The 6,549-nt window shown below is 40.2% G+C and overlaps 1 long non-coding RNA gene across 1 annotated transcript; it reads right to left on the bottom strand.

Moving 5' to 3' along the window:
- Positions 1 to 2,406: 2,406 nt before the first annotated feature.
- Positions 2,407 to 6,549, bottom strand: LOC114060587. Its single transcript, XR_003571917.1, has 4 exons — positions 6,121 to 6,549; positions 5,516 to 5,548; positions 4,944 to 5,102; positions 2,407 to 3,291 (listed from the first exon to the last, which is right to left on the bottom strand). It is a non-coding gene; the product is annotated as an uncharacterized LOC114060587 (long non-coding RNA).

Here is a 6,549-nt window from a genome sequence, read left to right as displayed (position 1 = left end):
AATTTTCTAATGTTTTACTTCAATTCAGAATAGCTACTCTCTTGCTAAGATGTTCCTATTTTTCAGTTCAAGACTCAGAGTCATTGTCACCAAAGAGTGGCAGAATTCCTGCTAACTTAATCACATTCAGACCTATACCATGCCTAACATCAGAAAGCCATTTAATAACTAGTTTATACCAACCCAAGTCTGCTCAGTGATGACACATCTTAAAAACAGTTTTCTCTAAATGAGAAACCTACATTTCTGCACTGAATTGTTACTTGCTAGGAGTCACTCTTTCGGTAACAATTAGGCTTTGCTGAAACAAACCGTCATTGCCCTTGAGAAACACCTGAATAAGCCATGCCTAATATGATACAATTCAAGAATAATTAAAGGCAATAACTGAAACTGTAGGCTAGTAGCTATATAAAGATTTCTTTTGCCATCAGAATTTGCTTTTTCTTCTTCCAGGCCCTGCTTCACCTAGAGCATTTAGAAATGGTGTAAGACTTAAGCATCCAACTGTTCAAAAATAACCCTCATAATCCCCAATCTCTGTGTCTGGTATATAATTCACTAGGACACAACTAAACATCTCCTGCTTATATTTCTCTCTATATGCTGAAGTCTCCTGAGTGATGGCTTTGTCTACAAGCAAGCCATATAAAGATCTGTGTATTTATAACACAGAATTCCCCCAGTTCTCATCACCTCAGGAGATGACTTTTTTAAAAAGTTACACATGCAATAGCAGTCTCATGCCCTCTGAAGGTATTTGTTTGGTCAACAGCATTCTTTAGAGAAAAGCTGTGTTGACAGGAAAAAGGACAGATTGTTGAGTTAAGAGGCTGTGGAGTGATTGCAGTAGGTAGAACTCAGCAGCTACAAGTAGAGCTGTAAACCAAGATGAGTGTCAGTTCAGTCCTTTAACAAAGCCAGAGTGACTCAAGTAGCATGTTGAGGTATACCACACAGAGATTTATCTGCCTAGTTCTAAATAAATGTATTAAAATGAAAAAAACCAACAAACAAGTGAAAAAAACCTCTCAGAAATCAGCAGAGCTACATCTTCCCACTGAGGAACATGCTAACAGTGCCTAAGATCGAGTTTGGACTGGAGGCCTCAACTGAGAACACATGAGAAGCTCCCAATCCAGATTCTTTGATTTTTATTAAACAGGGGAGAAGTGCTGGTTAAGGGAGCTGTGTAATTTACAAAAGGAAAATCCTCACACATGATGTTACGTGGCTGAGGAAGGAGTAGAAATGAAAGATGTCTGATCTGGTTTTTAACCTCTTTAACAGCAACTGTGAATAGTTTTATCTATGCCCCTGAAGTTCAAAATTTATTTTCTCTGAAGTTTTGAAACAGCTTTGAAATCAGTTGTTACTTGCCAATTACAGTGTAACTCTGAATAATCAATAACCACAGCCATCTTAGAAGAAAAGCAAGCTGGCTGCTGATCATACATGTTAAAAGGGATGTTTATGACTGGATGATGAAGAGCAGCAGTTGGAAGGCATCAGGGCTGGAAGCAAAGGTAAGGCCAGAGACAGCGAGTGGGACTGGTGCATACAGGACAGAAACATGTTGTTTGAAAGAAGATAAAAACTCTTGTAGTAGTGCTAATAGCCTCACACGTGGCGTATGAGAAGCCTGTGTCATTTCCAAGGGAGTGGGGCTTTCTAGTCTGGAGAAGCCTGAATGAAACATCAAATCTGATCAAATTTGGCAGTTTCTGTTAGAATGTGGCCTGGTCCTGTTCTAGGAGGATTTGTGGTGGTGTGAATTGATCCTATCACTTACAGGTCAATAATTTCTAACTCTGTCTTTCCAGCACATTGACAACTGTTAACTCCACATCTGGGATCTTTCTGGAGCAGTGACCGGAGCTTATTTGGATTCCAGAAGTGGTATCCCAGCCCTTCTGAGTTCCCAGTGGTCCTCCTAGTCCATCTTGCTCCTCTAATCCAGGATGTGCTGTAGCCATCTTGATGTTTGCAAGGGCAGCAGTCCACAACTACACACCCTGGGTGAAGAGAATGCACTCCTGGGGAGAGGCTGTGTAGTAGAGGTAGGAGGAAATAGTCTGTGGAAGGGAGAAAGGAGCTAGCACTTGGAAGAGCAGGTCTCTCACTATGCAGGCCTCTTGCCCAAGCCATTCAGAGGTTAGTTCTGTTGTAACAAGTCAATTTTTTACCCCGTGGTAACACCATTTATCTTGTACCATTGATACTTGTGTTGGAGCTTTAAATGTAATCCTATGAAGTCCATCATGAAGTCCATACTGTCAAATTCAAGGCTAAAAACTCCACTTAAGAGCTGTATCCAAAACAAAATCAAAACACAACATGGCATTAACAAGATCCAAATGGAATTCATACAGTAATACGGACATGGTCTTTATTTTTTCTACAAAGTTTACTGTGGGCCTGGCTTGAAACGCACCATAATATGCATTACTTGTTATGAATAGGAAAACCACTTATGACAGAGTACCCTATGGCATCTGCCATTACAAGTTACTTAAAAGCATTCTTAAATACTATAAATATCCCAAGGAACTGTGACTTCTTTCTCCCCCAAAAACTTTTTATAACATAGAGCAGGCTAACTTTTGATGTACACTGCTGCTGTAAAGCTGGATATGACAGTTCAGCGCTGAGCTGTGTTTCTCATTGATAAGGATGCACTTAAAGTAACACTACCAGTTTATTTTTCCTACTGATCTAAATTACTCTGGAACTATAAATTCTAGGAAACTGTAAGAAGTTCAGAGATACAAAAAACCCCACAACAAGGTGAAACGGGCAACATTAACAGAAATGTTATAAGTATATATATTTTATTTAAAATTGGGTGGTGAAAGGCAAGATAAAGTTCACCTTGTATAGATAACATCTACATACCACTTTCCTTGCCGAGTGTCAGAATCAGGAGTCAGCTGAATAATTTGGTGCATAATCTTTTTCTTATCTTTTTGTGAGACAAAGTTCACCCAAAGTGAGGAGGAGATGGAGAAAATTAGGATAAGGTGAGTGTTGAAATGATGAAGAGTACTTTCAAACAGGTACCTGTGTTGCCTTTTAATTTTTTGGCTGTCATGTGTTCATTGCTGTTGCTACATGACCCTCCAAAATATGGCATGGATGAGAATCTTTCTTTGGACCAGTGTTTCAGGTACCTGCAGAAACAGAGGGCAGGATGTGATTACTTACATCAGTGAACCAGTTTTAAACAGGCTGAAATCAGAATCTTTCTTAGGTGTCCTTGTTCTGTTCCCTTCTCAGTCAAACCTAGAAAGCCTGTGTGTAGAGAACATTAGCCGTCATTTTATTTTGCTAAGCAAGCCATACAAGTTTATGGTGTCTCTAGATAAGGTTTTTTATGTGTTACCTACTACACTTTAAATGACTGTAAACCTATCCCTGTACTGTTCAGGCTGCTTACTATACTGGCAACCAAACAGGTTTAGTTTGAGGGTGTGAAGTTCTCCTCATAACTGGCATCACCTATCTCTTAGATGCACATTGAGTGTTCCTCCCACTAAACATCTGATTGTCATAAAAGGGAAAAATAACATTTTCTTCCTGGCTTTAGAAGTTATTATTGGAAAGTCTGAATTAGTATGTCTATCAGGAGGACAAAGGAGCAGTATCAACTCTCTCCCTTCCTTTAAAGTCTTTGTAAATAAACAGATAGTAAGCAATTTCTTGTTCCCAAACCCTGCGCTTGGCCCTCAGGCTGACTCAATGCCCCAAAGGGCTCTTTCTCTATTTTTCTTTCTTCTTCCATCTCACACAGTGTAACACCCAGTCACCCCCAGGATTTGTTGCTAGTTGTAAAGGGGTAAAGGTTTTACATTACTCTAGGCAACAGGAACACAAAAGCAAAATTCCCATCCCCTTGCTCTAGGCAACTGCTAGACAGAGTGTTGGTCTTTTTGTTCTGTTTTGTTTTGGGGTTGGTGGGTATTTTTGCTCCTGGAGGCCTTTGCTCCTAATTAATTCACCTGGGAAAATTGCATGTACTGCCTGGAGTACTTCTTGCTCAGGCCTCCGAGTTCAACCCATTGTTTTGGATAGCTGCTACCTGAATGTTTCCGGAGTTACCACTCTACAGAGACACGTATGTCAGAGCACTCTCCAGTTAGCCTGAAAGAAGAGCCAGTAGGGCAGCCAGCTGTATAAATCAAGTAGATGACTGTCAACAGATTATAACCTTTTGATGTTTATGATTAACATTTTTAAACATTATAAAATGTTGGCTCTTTCTTATTACTCCACAAATTGTCATTACTTCCTCATCAGACAGAAGCTTGAGAACATATTTGTGTAAAACAAGCAACAGGAACTCCAAAATGATACCTTGGATGATTCACTAAAGACCAAGGAAAAGCAGACCCTAACAGTTGACATTAAATAGTTTTTCAATTCTTATTCTGTCATATCTCCAAAGATGACAAATTTTAAAAAAAAAGTATGGGGAGGGAACCCAAAAGGTATGGTGAACATTTTGTTTAATTATCCTGGAGTTTGTTTTGTTGTTTAAAGAATTAATTAGCTGCTCCTAGACCAGGAGGAGCATTCCAGAGGCAGAGAGGTACTGTAGAGCAGGTTCATACTTCCCATGCCTTTTGTTTCTTCGCCTATGTTCTGGGAGTCAAAGTTCAGAAGTACGGAAGTGTACGCTGTCTCAGCAGGTCTATGACTGGCAGAACTGTTTTCTGGAAAAGTGAAAATAGTTATGGCTGGGGCAGTTAAGCTGGCTCTAGACCTGTTTTGAACTATTGGAGTAGAGCCAAGGACCTGGCTCAACTGATAGATTTTGTTTTTAAGTTGCATAAGCATGAGTAACCTGCAAGACTTGATTATTTTTTTAGTACAATGGTTAAGTTCGGATAGGATTATTTAAACAACATCTACAATAGAACCCCTTTAAGAACTTTTCATTTTACCCTAATCAGCCTCCCAGGTGGCTGCATCCTTGCTTGGCTTTTGGGTTCTGATCTTACAAGCTGCTCAAGTGTTTTGACATACTGAGCACCGCTGAATCTTTAAAGATTTTGTCCATATTCCTTTAGACAAATTGCAGATCTTACTCATTGATAATATTTCTATTAGGAAAAAATAATCAGGTTTTATAATAAATGAAAGAGTAATTTTAGTATGATTGAACTTGCATGGGTAACAATCCCTCCTTCTGGATACTTTTTCGTCTTACTGTACACTCTACATTTAATTTCTTTAGAAGTTCAAACAAACTAATGAGCTTTTCCTCTCACAGACCTTTTGCAAAGGCTTTGGAACATATTCATATAGGGGGAAATAATTATCTCTTGAAATACGTAGTTATTGACTGTCAAAGGAATTAATATGTTACAGTTAAGTGTAGAAGGAAAGAGCATGTAAGTCAGCTGATTGAGATGGATTTTTATCTTTACTACTACTATATGAGGAAAGCATACTATGACAGATATTTCAGATACTTCAAGGCAAATCTCCCTTGGTGGGACAAACATGTACTTACATCAGTCATCTGACCCAGAATTAAGCAGAGTTCCTATGCAGGCAAAATCCAGACAAAAGGAAAAATTAATCTATGCACAAAGCTTGTGCTGTCTCATCTAGACCCCTTTTTCCTCCTACTTAACTATATACCTTTAAAACCCTGTGTTAATGTGCTAATGTAACATTTATACCTTGTTTCTCAGTGTGTCCACCTGACAGTTCACAACACTGCAGTGAAATTGATGCCAAAATAACTCTAGTTAAACTAGTTCATGGTCTGGTCTGCATGCAAAGCTCATGATAAATCTGAGAGTACGATTTAGGAGTAGACTGTATTAAAAAAAAACCCTGGAAAGTTCCCTCCTGCATTCCTTAACACTGTGAAACCATAATAATTTACAGGAGTTTTTATCCTTCCTTAAATCCTTACGAATTGATGGTTTACAGAATAAAGGGACAGAAGGGACAGACTTAATTTTAGAACAAAGGATGGTCACGTGCACAAGGTCTATACACCATGGAAATATGAATCACTAGTAGATTCATTCTGGTTTAACTGAAGAAACAAAGTCCAAATTATTCCCAGGAGCATTTTGTTGTTTGACCCCCACTGGAACTGATTACCTTTTACGACTCTCAGTAGAAGGACCTCTTAATTTCCGTGAGGTTTTATATACACCACGCACCAGTGTGAGCACTGGACGTGATCTGACTGGTGTAGGAGGAACAGCACAGCTTGCGGTGCTGAACCGAGTGCTCTTTCTTACACTGTCGACTAAAGGGGTGGCCAAACCCAGTGCCCATAACCCACATGCTTCAAAGCTTTCACATGGCTTGGAGCCAAGAGACACTTCAATTTCAGCAAAGGCCAACACGGCAGGGAGGGCTGTGTTGCCTCCCTCGAGCAGGTGGTGACCTGCGCCGCGGTGAAAGGCTGGGGCACGGCTGCTCTGCAGGGCCCGGCCCCGATCCCGGCGCTGCCCAGGCTGCCGACCCCTTTGGAGACACACCGGACGTGGGGAGGCGGCCGAGGACTTCCCACAGCAGCAGCAC

Source organism: Empidonax traillii, unplaced genomic scaffold, assembly GCF_003031625.1.
Source record: "Empidonax traillii isolate 1590-97213 ecotype Southwest subspecies unplaced genomic scaffold, ASM303162v1 scaffold278:size663781, whole genome shotgun sequence".
Taxonomy (NCBI): Eukaryota; Metazoa; Chordata; class Aves; order Passeriformes; family Tyrannidae; genus Empidonax; species Empidonax traillii.
The sequence above is the reverse complement of the archived record's forward strand: the minus strand, read 5'-3'. Positions and strand labels throughout refer to the sequence as shown.